The 18,372-nt window shown below is 40.2% G+C and overlaps 1 pseudogene; it reads left to right on the top strand.

Annotated features, from left to right (window-relative positions):
- Window positions 1-1,573: 1,573 nt before the first annotated feature.
- On the top strand, window positions 1,574-1,736 carry LOC127490911 (U2 spliceosomal RNA; annotated as a pseudogene).
- The last annotated feature ends 16,636 nt before the right edge of the window (window positions 1,737-18,372 follow it).

The raw sequence follows: 18,372 nt of genomic DNA, 5'->3' as shown, positions 1-18,372 counted from the left end.
CTCCCAGCCACAAACCATCCCATCTCCTAATCCCTCTCCCATCCCATTCTTCATTAAGATTAATTTTTAATTATCTTTATATACAGAAGATCAACTAAATACTAAGTAAAGATTTCAACAGTTTGCACCCACACAGACACAGAAAGCATAAAGTACTGTTTGAAGACTAGTTTTGCTGTTAATTCTCATAGTACAACACATTAAGGACAGAGGTCTTACATGGCGAGCAAGCGCACAGTGACTCCTGTTGTTGATTTAGCAATTGACACCCGAGGCTCTTGTCATGAACTGCCAAGGCTATGGAAGCCTCTTGAGTTCACAAACTCCAATCTTATTTAGACAAGCCCATAATCAAAGTAGAAGTTCTCGCCTCCCTTCAGAGAAAGGTACCTCCTTCTTTGATAGCCCCTTCTTTCCACCGGGATCTCACTCACAGAGATCTTTCATTTAGGTCAATTTTTGCCACAGTGTCTTGGCTTTCCCTGCCTTAAATAGTCTCAATGGCTTTTTATCCAGATCCGAATGCCTTAAGGACTGATTCTAAACACTGTTGGTGGGAATGTAAATTAGTACAGAGACTCTGGAAAACAGTGTGGAAATTCTTTTTTGTTTGTTTGTTTTTGTTGTTTTGTTTTTTAAAATTTTTTTATTTATCTGAAAGGCAGAGTTACAGAAAGGCAGAGGCAGACAGAAAGGTCTTCCATCTGCTGGTTCACTCCCCAAACTGCTGCAAGGGCCGGAGCTGGGCTGATCCTAAGTCAGGAGCCAGGAGCTTCTTCCAGGTCTCCCACGTGGGTGCAAGGACTTGGGCCATCTTCTACTGCTTTCCCAGGCCATAGCAGAGAGCTGGATCGGAAGAGGAGCAGCTGAGACTTGAACCGGCACCCATATGGAATGCATGCACTGCAAGCAGTGGCTTTATCTGCTACATCAGAGTGCCACCCACTGTGGAGATTTTAAAAACTAGAAATAGACGTGCCATATGGCCCAGTAATCCCATTAAAAAGGCATGGACACAATGTATCACAAAGATACCTGGACCACCATATTTATGGCAGTACTGTTCACAATGGCCAAAATGTAGAATCAACCAAGGTGTCCATCGCCAGATGAATGGATAAAGAAAATGTGATATGGCCAGAATTGTGGTATAGCAGGTTAAGCCGCCGCATGTGACACCAGCATCCTATACAGCACAGGCTCAAAATCTGGCTGCTCCACTTCTGATCCAGCTGCCTGCTAATACACCTGGCAAAGGAGCAGAAGATGGCCCAAGTGCCTGAGTCCCTGCACCCACATGGGAGACCCAGAAGAAACTCCAGGCTCCTGGCTTTGGCCTGGCATAGCCCCTGCCATTACAGCAATTTGGGGAGTGAATCAGCATATAGATGATCAAACTCTGCATTTCAAAGTAAATTTTTAAAAAAAAGTGATATGTGTACACATACACACTGGAATATTAGTAAAAAAAATTTTGCACTAAAATAGGTACAACTGGAAGACATCATGTTCAGTGAAATAAGCTGGACACAGATAATAAAAAAATCACATATTCTTTCATATATGTGGGAAAATCACTTCTCGGCCTTTTGGCTAAGATCAAGTGTAGCATCATATATGTGGGAGCTAAAATTTTAAAAAAAGTTAAAAAAATAAATGTTTGTATCAGTACTACTGCAAATGTAGTTCTATTAAACTTTGTTTGATATATTTGTCAAGTACTAGTTTTAATGATATATGATTATTTAAAAATTTATTGTAATGACTGAAATCGACATCTTTTTATTTGATTATTTATAGCCCTTGCCTATATTCCGGCTGAACTATGATTTTTTTTTTTTAAGATTTATTTTATTTATCTGAAAGACAGAGTTACAGAGAGAGGTAGAGACGGAGAGAGAGGTCTTCCATCCACTAGTTCACTCCTCAAATGGCTACAATGATGAGCTGAGCCAATCCGAAGCCAGTCTCCCACATGGGTACAGGGGCCCAAGCACTCGAGCAGTCTTCTACTGCTTTCCCAGGCACATCAGCAGGGAGCTGGATCAGAAGTGGAGCAGCCAGGACTCAAATCAGTGCCCATATGGGATACCGGCACTGCAGGCCAGGGCTTTAACTCATTACACCACACTGCCTGCCTCTATTTTTTACTTTTTACTTATTTAACTCTTGATTTAGTAGATCATTAAGCCTTTGACTATAATGAAAATTTAATATATCTTGGGGTGGGCGCCATGGTTCACTTGGTTAATCCTCCACCTGCAGTACCAGCATCCCATATGGGCGCCAGTTCTAGTCCCAGTTGCTCCTCTTCCAGTCCAGCTCTTTGCTGTGGCCCGGGAAGGCAGTGGAGGATGGCCCAAGTGCTTGGGCCCTGCACCCGCGTGGGAGACCAGAAAGAGGTATCTGGCTCCTGGCTTCGGATCGGGGCAGCACCGACCATGGTGGCCATTTAAGGAGTGACCCAACGGAAGGAAGACCTTTCTCTCTGTGTCTCTCTCTCACTGTCTAACTCTATCTGTGAAAGAAAAAAAGAAAAGAAAAGAAAAGAGAAGAGAAGAGAGAAGAGAAAAGAAGAGAAGAGGAGAGAGAAGAGGAGAGAGGAGAGAGGAGAGAGGTGAGGAGAGGTGAGGAGAGGTGAGGAGAGGTGAGGAGAGGTGAGGAGAGGTGAGGTGAGTTGAGGAGAGGAGAGGAGAGGAGAGGAGAGGAGAGGAGAGGAGAGGAGAGGAGAGGAGAGAAGGAAGGAAAGAAAATTTAATAGGTCTCAAAAAAGATAAAGAAAGAGAAAAATATTAAGAAAAGAAAGCAAGAAGTGAAGGGAACCATCATTATATGCTTAGAATGTTATCTATAAACTCGACTAAACCTGTTTTCTTCAGATTAATATCAAGATTAAACATTATTAAAGTAATTAGAAAAATAAATAAAAAATAAAACAGTTCTACAAAGTTCAGATACAAATGAAAGGATAAAGAAGAGAGGGTATGGGAGTGTTTCCTTGTGTGAAAAATAAAATCTACAGGAAGGACATGAGGCACACAAAAGCAGCACTTCGCACTGGTCCCTAGAAGGCATCACACATACCTTACCCCCAAAAAAAGCTCAAGATTCTGTCCAGTAGCACTGAGAAGAGGTTCACTTGCAAGAGTCAGAAGACAGAATATGCAAAGTGACATCAATGAAAACAACTAATTTTTTTAAGGAAAATGTGATGAGGCTTGCTGCTGCTGCTGTTGTTTAACGTAACTCCATTGTAGACTTTAAAAAGTAAAGTTTATCAAGTATGCCTTTTTGGAAATTTTAAACTCTTTCCATGACCTGGGTCATTTCTAAGCCATTGGCCAGGAATGCCAAGACTACCATTCTGGGGAGCTCTGTGCATAACTGGTCCATAAACAACAGCATTTTGTGCCAAGATATGTATGCTTACGTTTATTTGATTGATTTGTTTTGGGGGTTTCTTTTTAGTGGTTGTTTTGAAATACAAATAGAAGTTTCAAGAAATAGCCACCTGAGAACAAACCTACGCTTTCTGAAAATCAATATAAACCAAGGTAGCTCTCGAAGGGCAGTGGCATTTATTTCCTCTGAGAGGTGAATATTTCATAGTACCATGACATGAGAAACGTCAAGATGCAGCAACAGCTCATCCACAGAGATTAAAGGATAACATGCAATTTTTTAAGTCCCCTTACGGCTGCTTTCAGTCCTGCTATTATTTTTGAAGTCTGATATGCTTGCTATCAAAATACAATGCAGATTCAACAATTTCCCAGGTTGTCCTTATGATTTTTATTCTTCAATTATTTATTATTGGTTTTCCAAAATATACCCATTCCTGAATCTGTGAAGTATGCATGCACACACAAGTCTCAGCAAAATTCTTAAAACAGCAATTAACTATTATATTACTTGTGTATCTTTCCACTGGAATAGGCTTTATAGAAAAAGCCGAATTTAGAGTTCAACTGTAGTCCTATGGACAAGGCCGTAGGAGTCTATTTTTGCAAAGATAAGGAGGTTATCTCTAAAAGACTGAAGTCTGTACATGTCACTCACATGTAACAACCAAACCCTGAGACTTTGCAACCTAGCAAAGATCACCTCCCTTAGGGAGCCATCCTTTGGTTTAATCAACGGCATTTCATGTTAATTTATATAATGCACTGCGATACTAACTTTCGTATTGGTTTTTCAGTTTTTACTAGTATAGAAATTCCAGGAAATATTAAAAGATAATTTTTTCTGATTTCTCCATGTGTAGGCCATTTCCAGATTCAATGATTCACAAGAAAGTCTCAAAGGATACAGCACAAAGTTATATTTATCCCTAATATTTGTTAAAGATACAAAAAAATTCAATAAAGAGCTTCCAGAGGATGCCAAGTACAAGCTTCCAAGAGTTTTCGCCCAGTGATGTCACACAGGACAGTTACTTCCTATTTCTAGACTGAAACAGAGTTGAGCACCAATTCTACAATTAGTTTTATTTTTATAGATACAAATACTGAGAAAATCCATCCACCACACTAAATACTAGAGACAGACAGGAAATAGGTTGGTAGTTTTTTTAGTAACCATATCACACAATTATTTGATTGCCCGAATGATCTTGATCTGTTACAATCACTTGATTTTTAATCACAAATTATTGTTAATATTTCAGTGAGTAATTCCTTCTTTTAAAAATTTTTTTTTCCTTATGCATGCACTTATTTATTTTACAGGCAGAGTTAGAGAAAGAGGGAGAGACATTGAGAAAGAGATCTTCCAACTCCTGGTTCACTCCCCAAATAGCCCCAACAACCACAGCTGGACCAGGCCAAAACCAGCACCTAGAACTTCATCCAGGTCTCCCACAAAGATGCAGGGGCCCAAGAATGTGGGTCGTTTTATGCTGTTTTCCCAGGTGCATTAGCAAGGAGTGAATCAGTCCCAGGATAGCCAGAACTCGAACCAGCATCCACATGGGATGCCAGCATTGCAGAGGACAGCTTAACCTGCTACTCAACAATGCTGCCCCCAGCAAGTAATTCCTTTATATCCTACTCCAAACAACAAAATGGAAACCACCTGACTGTGACAACGGATGTAGGACTCAGGTGTTACTTTTACTCTCTTTCCCACCATCAGCAACAAATTTAGAATATTTCTTTATTTCAAAATCAGTCTAGAGTTTTGCACCCAAGCCAGAGCAACACTGTATGACCTCACTGAGTGAATCACCTTTCTCTAAAGTGGAAGAAAAGGCAACCATGAAACTTTCTCAAAATCAGAGACCACATCAACACCTTCAGCTTTCCCCAGCCCACGCACGCACTTTGACACTTCAGGGCAGATTATTGAAGGAAGAAGTACAAATTAGGGTTGAGATACTGCAAATTAACTGCCTTAAAATAATCTAAGTGCCCCTTGGGAAATCTTCACCAACTTCTAGGAGTGCACATACCCTTTTCTGACAAAATACACCACCTAGATTCTGCCTCTATTCTAGACCTTGTACACTGTGGGTGTAGGTTTAATAGCATTTCCTCCTCCCTCATGATAAAATACTTCTCAAAGGAGCTGTGTCTTCTTGAGTTGTGTCTTCTAGTAACAAGCACGATGTCTGATACAAGTACATGCTAATTAAATGTGTGCTTGATTGAATAAGTGACTGCTGTGATTACAGCAGATAATAAGATAGTATTTTTAGTAGCCCATTCTTACCAAAGGGAATATATGCAAAAATGGGAATATCTGTATATAACAGTGTAGATAAAAGAAAACACCTCCAAGATATCTCAGTAGATATACCAGGGAGGTGAATTTTTATGACTTTCTTTTTCCCAGCCTCTACTTTCTGGTTTGCCTGCAAACTATTTCAGCACCTTTTATAATGTTTTATGAAGAATACAAATAAGCAAAGCACTAACCATAGAGACAGAGCATCTATTTAGAGAACAATGTGTTGAAACAGCTGCAAGCCTGTCTCAGCCTAGAAGAAGGAAAACTGTACGTTAATAGTGTGTGTTATGTCCCCCCGATGCCCGAATTTTAGACAAGCCACCATGGTCATGACAGGCAGGGGTCTGAGTCGTTAGTTCAGTGACACCTCACAAACACCCACAAACTCTGGCAAACATTAAACCCATGCTCATGGAATAGCTTGCTTAAAGAACAGCTGTTTTATTCAAGTTTGAAACTGTAAGGAAGTTTATATTTCTCAGCTAGAAAATCTAGAAACCCTATTTATAAAGTTTCTATAATCGCTTGCCTGAGACAAGCAAAACATGACATGTTGGAAACGCTCCTATCACACACACACTATCAGGAAGAAACACTTATCTCCACGTATACTATAACCAAGCATTCTCAACCCCACATTCCTGTATTCTTTTCCATGAAGTAAATTTGTTCACCTATAACTAAATATTATATATTGTTGATGACTTTGTAGTATTTCCACAGAAATAAATGAATCAAAAATAATAACTGAAATAAATATAACTTAACAATGTTTCATTTCAAACTTTCTAAATGTATATTTTTTAGATATTTGGGAAATTAACATAGCTCAAAGCTTATGGGGGTTCTGTTGCTGGTAATGTTTTAAATTCTCCAGTTTAGGGCCGGCGCCGCGGCTCACTAGGCTAATCCTCCGCCTAGCGGCGCCGGCACACCGGGTTCTAGTCCCGGTCGGGGCGCCGGAATCTGTCCCGGTTGCCCCTCTTCCAGGCCAGCCCTCTGCTGTGGCCAGGGAGTGCAGTGGAGGATGGCCCAGGTGCTTGGGCCCTGCACCCCATGGGAGACCAGGAAAAGCACCTGGCTCCTGGCTCCTGCCATCGGATCAGCGCGGTGCGCCGGCCGCAGCGCGCCGGCCGCGGCGGCCATTGGAGGGTGAACCAACGGCAAAGGAAGACCTTTCTCTCTGTCTCTCTCTCTCATTGTCTACTCTGCCTGTCAAAAAATTAAAAAAAAAAAAAAATTCCCCAGTTTAAATAGTTGGCATGATTCCAAGAAGTGTGCAAATGTAAAAATCATAATAATTACATATCTCAAATCACATATCTTTCTTCACTATTGTGGAATATTACTTATTAAAACAAAGAAACAGGGTTATGTTAGCCTATCACACCCTAACAGTACAATAAAATCAACTAAAAAACAATTAATTAGAATTTACAGATAAGAAATATTATGACTATATCTCTTTACCCTAACAATCCTAATTACCTACAAAATGAAAAACAACATGGAAATACAAAGATCAACCATAAGGAATGGAAACTATATTGGGGCCAGCACTGTGGCACAGCAGGTTAACGTCCTGGACTGAAGCATCAGCATCCCATATGGGTGCCAGTTTGAGACCCAGCTGCTCTACTTCCCATCCAACTCTCTGCTATGGCCTGGGAAAGCAGTAGAAGATGGCCCACGGCCTTGGGCTCCTGAACCCACGTGGGAGACCCGGAAGAAGCTCCTGGCTCCTGGCTTCGGATCGGCACAACTCCAGCCATTGTGTTCAATTGGGGAGTGAACCATTGGATGGAAGACCTCTCTACCTCTCTCTACCTCTCTCTCTCTCTCTCTCTCTCTCTCTGCCTCTCCTCTCTGTGTAACTCTGACTTTCAAATAAATAAATAAATCTTTAAAAAAAAAAAAAAAGGAATGGAAACTATAGAGAAATACCACCTCCACATCAAAAATTTCTGGAACCTCTATAAGACATATCTTAGATGGGACTATAGAAGAATGGAATACATCATGTCTACTTGAAGGTTCTAGTGGAAGAATACTAAGAAGCCAGGGGGAAGACTGAATGAGGATCTTGGGAGCTGTACCACTACCCCAAGCCAAGAGGAGAGGCAATTGGAATGGACACACAATCAGGGTTGATTGGAAGTTGTGGAAGAAATTTCAGCTCCAGGACTAAACTGATAATGGCATTTAAACCACATAATACCTTGGCATATATCTGACCACATATCTGTAACTACTGGTTGCCACCCAAATCATGGAGAGAAAACCTTCACTCAAGGAAAAGGCTGTCTACCTCAGCTCTTCCTGGACTCTTCTACTCTGCCTCAGCTCCTTGCATTCCACCACCCCGCATATCTTGACATCTCGACTGCAGATCTTGAAAACTCACTCACTGTTAGTGTAAAATTTCACCTTCACTTCCCATCTAGGAGTAATGCACTCAGAAAAAAAAAAAGGCTTTCTCACCAAACTCATTTCATTTGTCATTATGAACAAAAGTAACTTTGCTTCTATAAGAATAAGTGAAGAAATTTCAGATTTAATATATGTATTCACACAGCTGAAAATGAGAGACCACTCTGCATATTCAGAAATAATAATTTCTGTTAATAGATTCAGGGAACTATTAATGTAGTGTAGACAATATAATCATTAAATATTTTGAATTTTCAGGGCCGGCACCGCGGCTCAACAGGCTAATCCTCCGCCTAGAGGCGCCGGCACACCGGGTTCTAGTCCCGGTCGGGGCACCGGATTCTGTCCCGGTTGCCCCTCTTCCAGGCCAGCTCTCTGCTATGGCCCGGGAGTGCAGTGGAGGATGGCCCAAGTGCTTGGGCCCTGCACCCCATGGGAGACCAGGATAAGTACCTGGCTCCTGCCTTTGGATCAGCGCGGGGTGCGCCAGCCGCAGCACGCCAGCCGCGGCAGCCATTGGAGGGTGAACCAACGGCAAAGGAAGACCTTTTTCTCTGTCTCTCTCTCTCACTGTTCACTCTACCTGTCAAAAAAAAAAAAATTGAATTTTCAACAAATTTTAAGAAAACACAGTTTCCAAAAAACTAGATTATAAGGTCGTAACACATGATACATATATAAGTTTGAGAATATTTAAAGCTGTACACAAGTAGAAAAGTGGAAATTTAAAGCTGCATGAGAGCAGAAAACATCAAATTGAGTATTACTGTAAAGGTAAACATACTAGTAGGACAATTCAAAGCCTTCTTTAAAGTTTTAAATAAAACAGCAAGAATAAAATAATCAAAGAAAAACACAAGAATTCAATAGAACAGATAAGAAAAATATGTGTTTACTTTGAATTCCAGGGCAAAAAAAGTAAGTGAATAAGGTGGTAGCTGTTGTAAAAATAACAGAATTCTTTGACTTGAAGGTCAAATTTATTAAGAGCCTTAACTGTACCAAAAAAGTAAATGAAAGAGTGCCATATTAGCATTTCTAATATTTTTTAATTTAAACAAGACATTAAAAATTCTTCAAGTATACAAAAATAAAATGTTAAAGACATATGCTTTATTAAAAAACAGACTTACCTTCTGCTTATCTTCTAAAATATAACATAAAAGGCTGTAATAAAACTATATTTATAGCAAACCTAAGGGAAAGATGTGTCCCAAGAATTCTATATCCAACAGTCAATTTTTCACTTATGAAATGACATGTCTTTTAGTCTCATTTGTGGAAAACAGTCACTTATCCCTTATGAAAAGTAACTTAAAGATTTACGACACCAAAGTGAAAAATAATTCAAGGTACGAAAATTTAAGAATAGAAATGCAGGGGCCAGCGCTGCGGCGCAGCGGGTTAAAGCCCTGGCCTGAAGCACCAGCATCCCATATGAGTGCCATTTTGAGACCAGGCTGCTCCACTTCCCATCTAGCTTTCTGCTATGGCCTGGGAAGGCAGTAGAGGATGGCCCAATTCCTTGGGCCCCTGCACCCAGTGGGAGACCTGGAAGAAGCTCCTGGCTTCAGATCAGTGCAGCTCCAGCCATTGCAGCCAGTTGGGGAGTAAACCAGCGGATGGAAGACCTCTCGCTCGCTCTCTCTCTCTCGCTCTCTCTCTCTCTCTGTAACTCTTTCGAATAAATAAATAAATCTTTAAAAAAAGAATGGAAATGCAACAGTATAATATCTGGTTGTATAAAAATGCACCACCCATCTTGGAAAAAATCCTTTGGAAATGATTTTTATCTAACAACCAAGATCACTTTTTACTGGAGCAATTACTCAGAATCAGCTTTTTAGAGAGTAGTCTCAAAGAATGAGAGAAAATAAGTTCACTTCTACTCACTGTGAAGGTGGCCATGCGTTGCTTCACTGGGCTGCAGACCCACTGTGGGCAGAGCATCCATTGGGTTCCTCCCATCATCCCATGGGACTCTGAAGACAGGAGCAGCTGACACAACATCATGAAGTCCCTGATGCTCAATGTGCAATGGACAAGAAAGCTATTCATCTATGATCCAGGAATCCTGTGTTCTCTGCCAGTAATATGCTAATTACCTAGCTACAAATCCCAGATTCTTCATAGCCTCTGAGAGTATCCGCCAAAACTAGAAAGTAAAAAGAGGAGAAAAAAAAACAAAGTTCATCAACTGGCTCTACACAGTGACAGATGCTTTGAAAAATCCTCATTGTTGGTAGTAATAATTTTTTTAAAAGACTTATTTATCGACTTGAAAGAATTACACAAAGAGAGACAAGGCATAAAGAGAAGTCTTCCATCCACAGGTTCAGTCCTCAACTAGCTGCAATGGCCAGAGCTGCGCCGATCTTAAGTCAGGAGCCAGGAGCCTCCTCCACGTCTTCCCACACGGGTGCAGGGGCCCAGGAACTTGGGCCATCTTTTACTGCTTTCCCAGGCCATAGCAGAGAGCTGGAGCAGAAGTGGAGCAGCCGGGACTTGAACTGGCACACATATGGGATGCCAGCACTGCAGGCAGTGGTTTTACCCACTATGCCACAGCACCAGCCCCGGTAGTAGTAATTTTTAAAATATAGGTTTGTGTACATTTTTTTTCTTTTTTTTTTTTTTGACAGGTAGAGTGGACAGTGAGAGAGACAGAGAGAGAGGTCTTCCTTTGCCGTTGGTTCACTCTCCAATGGCCGCGTGGCCGGCGTGCTGATCCAAAGGTACTTACCCTGGTCTCCCATGGGGTGCAGGGCCCAAGCACTTGGGCCATCCTCCACTGCACTCCCTGACCACAGCAGAGAGCTGGCCTGCAAGAGGGGCAACCAGGACAGAATCCAATGCCCTGACCGAGACTAGAACCCGGTGTGCCGGCACTGTAGGCAGAGGATTAGCCTATTGAGCCACGGCACCGGCCTGTGTACATTATTTTACAAATGGAAAGGTAACCATTACTACATAAAAATACAACAAATCTTTCAAATCACTAGAAAAACTATAGACCAAATGAAAACAGTGTACATTGGGGGCAGCACTATGCCATTGCAGGTTAAGCTGCTGCCTGCCCCACCAGCATCCCACAGGGGTGCCAGTTCAAGTTCCTACTGTTGCACTTCCAATCCAGTTCCCTGTTAATGTGTCTGGGAAAGCACTGGAGGATGGCCAAATCCTTGGACCCCTACACCCATGTGGGAGACCCAGATGAAGCTCCTGGTTCCTGGCTTTGTCCAGGCCCAGCTTCACTTGTTGTGGCCATTTGGGAAGTGAACAGTGAATCGAAAATCTCTTTCTCTATATAACTCTGCCTTTCAAATAAATTAAATAAATCTTTAACAACAACAAAAAAGAAACCTGGGAGTTCTTAACATAATATTAAAAATAGTGAACATAAATGTCAAGGGATGGGAATGACAAAGAATGACCAAGAATGACCAAGAAACATCAATGTCTGGATCAAAACGTTAAGATATAAGGGTAAAATATCAGTAGGATAGCTTAAAGATGTTTACATATGTGTTATTTTAAAAAATAAATATTCTGATCACATAAAAACACATAACATTGTTTACCAGATCAGCACTTAACATTATTCACAAAGGTTAATACTAAAAAGGTAAAGCATTTCTGAAACATACTTTTTGAATTAGTATCAAGAACTTGAAAAACATACTTCTTTTGATGAAGGCAGGACTTTACATTAACAATAACCACAGTGGAGCTGGCGCTGTGGCACAGAAGGTTAAAGCCCCAGCCTGTGGTGCTGGCATCCCATATGGGCATCAGTTGGAGTTTCAACTGCTCCACTTCCAATCCAGCTCCCTGATAATGCTCCTTGGGCCCCTGCAGCCACATGGGAGACCAAGAAGAAACTCCTGGCTCCTGGCTCCTGGCTCCTGGCTCCTGGCTCCTGGCTCCTAGCTCCTGCATCATGCCTCCTGCCTCATGCCTCCTGCCTCCTGCCTCCTGCCCCCGCCTCCAGATTGGCTCAGCTTTGGCCACTGAGGCCATTTGGGGAATGAACCAGTAGATGGAAGACCTCTCTCTCTGTCTCTACCTCTCTATATAACTCTTTCAAATAAAAAAAAATCTTTAAAAAAAATAGATACATACACATGATTCTGTACAAAAACATTTACTACAGAGTTATTTCCAATAATGAAGTTCTGAAAAAATGTAAATTTCCTGAAAAAGAAGGTAACTTTAATAAATCAACCCTGTTAAGCAGTGGAATAACAGTCATTTAATATAATGTCTCTGAGTCATATTGTATATTATTTGAAAATGTCACCATGTATTAATGTAAAACTTTTAAAACTGTATATATGACATGATTTCTAATTTCTAATTAAATTTCGCACATAAAAAATAAACAAGGTAAATTCACCAAAATGCTAGAAGTGTTTATCTCTGATTATCGACTCTAGGGTACCTTTTATGTTCTTCTAATCATTTAATGTGTAACAAATTTTCCATGAAATTTAGGAATCTTTTTTATAATATGAATGTACATATATACTTATGATAAGAACTTTTATATATTATCTAAATTGCAGATTTCTTTTAAAATCTTTAATTTATAAAAGATATTTTAACTCAGGATAGCTTCTGTCTGCATAACATATTTCAAAAGTCTTCCAGAAAGCATCTTTAAAATAAAAACTATCAAAATGCTCTTTTTCTCCGTAACTACAGGTGACATTACATAGATACGTGTTTATAACTATATCATGCTTTTTATATATAATCTGTTAGCTCTAAGAATAAAATATGGTCTGAGTTGCATGATTCCTCTTAAAATGAAAAGATACTACATATTTAGTTGCACAGAGGGTATGCAATAGACAAGGGTTATATTGTGTTATGAATCTGGTGAGTGTGGTTTGGAATGAATTATAGAATTTTCTTTTTGCATAAACAAAGCAATTTTTCTCAAACCTAGCTTTTATTACTGTTCATATTGTTCTTATTTTCTGTTCATTTAACAGCAAATTACCACGTTATCTGAAAGTAATAATAAACTAATTTCTCTTTTGATACCTCTTAAGACATTTTTTAAAAATACATTTTGTAATACAAATGGAAAAAAGTGTTCCTGTCTCTAGTATTCACTCCCCTTTCTCATTCTATCAAAATAATTCCCCCACCTTTCCACTAACCATCATCATTTTAACATAATCTCCTTATTTCCATGAACACAGCAAGCACTAACTATAGTGAGAACATAAGAGAAAAACAGAAACATTATGCCTCTAACCCACTATGATGGAAAAGGGCACTTAAAGTTAAAAATGTTATGAAGCCTAAATTGGAAAATAGCCCTGTGCACCTCTCTGGCCCCTTGTTCAGAATCCTGTTTGAACTGAAAATCAGCACTACACTAGAATGGGCCTGATTCTGACATACGACAAACCAATTCTCTCAAAGACTTGGAAGATATAATAAGGCATGAATACACCACAATTAAACCACTATTTCACAAAGCTGTCGAGCATTGAGAGAACTGACTTTCCTGGAAGAGGCCTATGCCAAGGTCACCTTTTCAATATAGCAGGATCAAGATCTCCAAAGGTCCATTTCAGAGTCCATTGATGCTGACCAATACATGAAGCAGAATACTCATTTATCAACAGCTAGCTAGAAACCTAATGGCCTAGTACCTGTCTACTGATCAGCACTTTCTCTCTCCAACAAGACTATTTACATAGAGAAAAAAACTACTACAGTAGGAATGCTCTGGGTGAGCACCCAAGACTTAGTGGTCTATTCTTCCACCTCCACTGCTCAGAATTCTGCACCTGCCAAATCAGCCAGTGCTTGGGCTAGTTCATCTAATATCAGCTAAAGGAAAACTTGAGTATTTTTATAACTAAAAATTTAGTGGGCTGGTGCCGCGGCTCACTAGGCTAATCCTCCACCTTGCGGCGCCGGCACACCCGATTCTAGTCCCGGTCGGGCGCCGGATTCTGTCCCGGTTGCCCCTCTTCCAGGCCAGCTCTCTGTTGTGGCCAGGGAGTGCAGTGGAGGATGGCCCAAGTGCTTGGGCCCTGCACCCCATGGGAGACCAGGATAAGTACCTGGCTCCTGCCATCGGATCAGTGTGGTGCGCCGGCCGCAGCGCGGCAGCTGTGGCGGCCATTGGAGGGTGAACCAACGGCAAAGGAAGACCTTTCTCTCTGTCTCTCTCTCTCTCTCTCTCTCTCACTGTCCACTCTGCCTGTCAAAAAATAAAAAAAAATAGTTAATACAGTTTATTGTTTGTAAATTAAGCATACAACATGATGAGTTCTGACATTTTATAAGCCCATGCAATCTCCCCTGTAATCAAGGGGATCATTTCATCATTCCAAAATGTCCTTACACCTTTTCCAATCCATTGTCCTTCCCACTCACAGGCAACCAACGCTCTGATTACTTTCCACATAAGCTTGTTTTGTCAGTCCTTAAACTTCATATATATATAATCAGACTGATGTCCTCTATAACTGATATATTTTCTTTAACAAAATATTTCTGAGATGCATTCAGTTTGTTCATCCCCTTTTACTGCTAAATAACATTCCATGTTATGGATAGATGCCACAATTTGTTTATCTGTTTGAACATCTGCTTTGCTGCCAATTTTTGATTAGTATGAACAAAGCTGCTATGCAAACCATTTCATAGACATTTTTGTTTCTCTTGAGTGATTCTTAGCAATAGAATTTGTAGGTCACAGGGTAGGTATATATTTAATTGTATAAGTAACTATCAAGCAGTGGTCCACAAGAGCTTTAAATATTATACTCTACCTAGCAGTGTATGAGATTTCCAGTTGTTCTGTGTATTTTCCAATATTTGGTATTGTCAGTCTTCTAAAAAATTTAACTCACTCCAGTAGATGGGAGGTGGTATCTCACTGTGGCAATAATTTACATTTCTATGATAACTACTGACACAGAGGCCTTTTTCATGTGCTCATTAGCCATTCCTGAATCCTTATAATCAACATTCAAGACTCATGCCCATTTTCTTTACTGGGTTGGTTTTCTCTCCACTACTGAGTTGCAATAATAAACAGATATATGTATTGTAGATATTTTCTCACAGTCTATGGTTTGCATTTTCTATTTTACTCATTCATTCATTCATTTAGAAAGGCAGAGACAGAAATAAATAGATATTTATAGAGAGATCTCCCTTCTGTTGGTTCACTTCCCAAATGTCCACAACAGTTAGGACTGAGCCAGGCTGATCCCAGGATCTCAAACTGAGCCTCTCATTGCAGAGGCAGGGACACAGCTGCTTGAGCCATCACCTACTGACTCCCAGGGTGCGTATTATCAAGAAGCTGAAATCAAGGAGGAGCCAGAACTCAAATCCAGGTGCTCTGATAGGGGATGCATCAAGCAGCATGTAAACCACTTTGCCAAACACATGCCCAGTTTTTTATTTCAATAAGAATGAGAATAATGTTAATTTTTATATAATCTAGTTTACCACATTATCACTTTTTTCTTTATGAATAGTACTTTTGTGCCTGTGTGTGCTCTGGCCGGTTTTCTGGTTTTGAAAAACAGCTTCATATCACAAATATATTCCCAGGACACCAAACAGTTCATAGTATTTCATTATAAAATATATTTATTTGCTTAATTATTTGCTCTTTTTTTTTTTTTTTTTGACAGGCAGAAGACAGTGAGAGAGAGAGAGACAGAGAGAAAGGTCTTCCTTCCATTGGTTCACCCCCCAAATGGCCACTACAGCCAGCGCGCGCACCAATCCAAAGCCAGGAGCCAGGTGCTTCCTCCTGGTCTCCCATGGGGTGCAGGGCCCAAGTGCTTGGGCCATCCTCCACTGCCTTCCCGGACCACAGCAGAGAGCTGGACTGGAAGAAGAGCAGCCCAGACAGAATCCGGCGCCCCAAATGGGACTAGAACCTGGGGAACCGGCACTGCAGGCAGAGGATTAACCAAGTGAGCCGCGGCGTCGGCCAATTATTTGCTCTTTTGTTTAGATATAAGTAGTTTCCAATTTTTTACCAGTATAAAGAACACTATTATGGAATTCTTTCACAGATATCTCTGCCCATCTCTCATTTGTTTTTGACAATGCTACTGTTGAGTACACTGGATCAAAGGATATGTATTTCAATAGCTATTACTAGATTGGCTTTACCTATTTATAATATCTCCATCAGTGTGAGTGCTACTTCCAAGTTTAAAACGTATTTTCATATATTAATTTTGCTTTTATATTTCTTCTTTTATGAATTAACTTTGCCTGTCAATGGAATATTTGGGGTGACAGTCAATCAATATTAATCCTTTGTTTTCTTATGTGTTATTTCTTTCAGATTCATCATTAATATCCACTCAAAATTTTTAAGTTTTTACATACAGAGGGCTATGAGAATTTTCTTTTACGTTTTCTATATTATATTCTGTCTTTAGAAAAGATGCTTCCCAGAACTAATCAAGTATACTCACAGATATGAATACCAAGCCCCAGTAACACAATCAGAGAGAAGGAGATTGACTCACCTAACCTATCAACAGAAAAAAATTATATATAAAAATATATATAAAATTTATATAGACAATATATATTTAAATATATTTATAAAAATTATATATAAATTTTATATATAAAAATTATATATATATAAACAGATACACTGAAACTCTCCCTTTGAGTAGTTCCTGGCTTCCCAAACCAATGAGGATTATATCAAGTTCTCCCAGGAGCTATCTCCCTGTACTCTCTGTTGATCTCTTTGCTATATCTGGGCCTTGGGGATATCTATAGCTCCATAGCCCCTCTTGGGAAGTATACCCAAGCACTGTGAGTCATTTGCTCAAATTGTGTACTCATTCAGTTTGGAGTGAGCAGAATACAAAATTCTAGTAACTACCAATAAAAGTCTTTCTCTGAAAATCTATACTTCTTATATCCCTTGCTCTGGGTGGCAGTCTAAAAGTAGCCAGATTTGGTTTTTTGTTATTAATCACTTGAAATTCTTCACAGATGACTTACAATATTCCTTAAAAATACATGGCCCCCAAAGGCCAGAACTGTGGCATGGCTAGTAACACAGTCACCTGTGATGCTAGCATCCCATATAGGCACCTGTTTGTGTCCTAGCTGCTCTGCTCCACCTCCAATCTAGCTCCTTGTTAACAGCCTGGGAAAGCAGAAGACAGCCAAAGTGTTTGGGCCCATACCATCTATATCAGAGACTAAGACGAAGCTCCTAGCTCCTAGCTCTTGGCTTCAGGTTTGCCCAGGCCTGGCCATTGCAGCCATCTGGGGAGTGAACCAACAGATGGAAGATTCTCTCTCTGTAAATCTTTGGAACAAATAAATAAATCTTACCAAAAAAAATAATAATATACTTTCCCCAAGCACTCTATGTCCTCAGTTTTGGGATCAGATTAAAATTATGAGACTCTTTTAAAAAATACCTAGCATTCTACTACACCTTGATTAGCTTCTTAGACTAATCACAACTCATTCCTCATGCTGGAAAGGCCAGTCTTCCCTAAAGCTGTTGACCACCAACATCAGAACAAAATGAGAGTCTGTTAGCAAAAAAGTATGGAAATGGTATTGGGTAAGTAGTCATAAATCTGTCACAACAAAGTGTTTACTGGTGGCATTAAAAGAAAAGGTTTTCCCTAGTCAGACTGAAGACTACAGAACTCCTGAGCCAACTTCTTAAACATATGCAGTATCAAGCTTTTTGTGCACAGACATAAAAAGAAGTCTGCCATTCTGTGTGTCTCTTTCCATCTTTCTTGCCTTCTGCTTTTTTTTCCCCTTTGAATTCTTTTAATACTCCACAGCTTAAGATGTAGGAGGAAAAGGAAGAAGCTTTTGAAAAGTTCTTAGTGCCTTTGAAATAACCATTCTTATCTATTAAAGATCATAAACAGCAAGAAGCAGCTAGTGTGTAAAGCAGTACAAGCAAGAATAAAACACCATTACACTGTCAAAAGTCAGAAGTAAAAAGGAGAACAGAAGCAGTCAAACATGGAGGATATGCACTTCTGCACACCCCAGATACATCCTCCATCTTTTTCTACCTTGCTGTCTTCCTCAACAAGATGACCTCCACGGACACTACCACCACATTGGTTTACAAATGGTTGGTACTGGCAGGGGGTGGAGAGGGAGTTAAGGAAGAGGTCAGGTCCTACATCCCCATCTGTCTCTCCCTGCTGAAGC

Source organism: Oryctolagus cuniculus, chromosome 6 (assembly GCF_964237555.1).
Source record: "Oryctolagus cuniculus chromosome 6, mOryCun1.1, whole genome shotgun sequence".
NCBI lineage: Eukaryota > Metazoa > Chordata > Mammalia > Lagomorpha > Leporidae > Oryctolagus > Oryctolagus cuniculus.
Note: the sequence above shows the minus strand (reverse complement) of the source record. Positions and strands in the feature narration are given on the sequence as shown.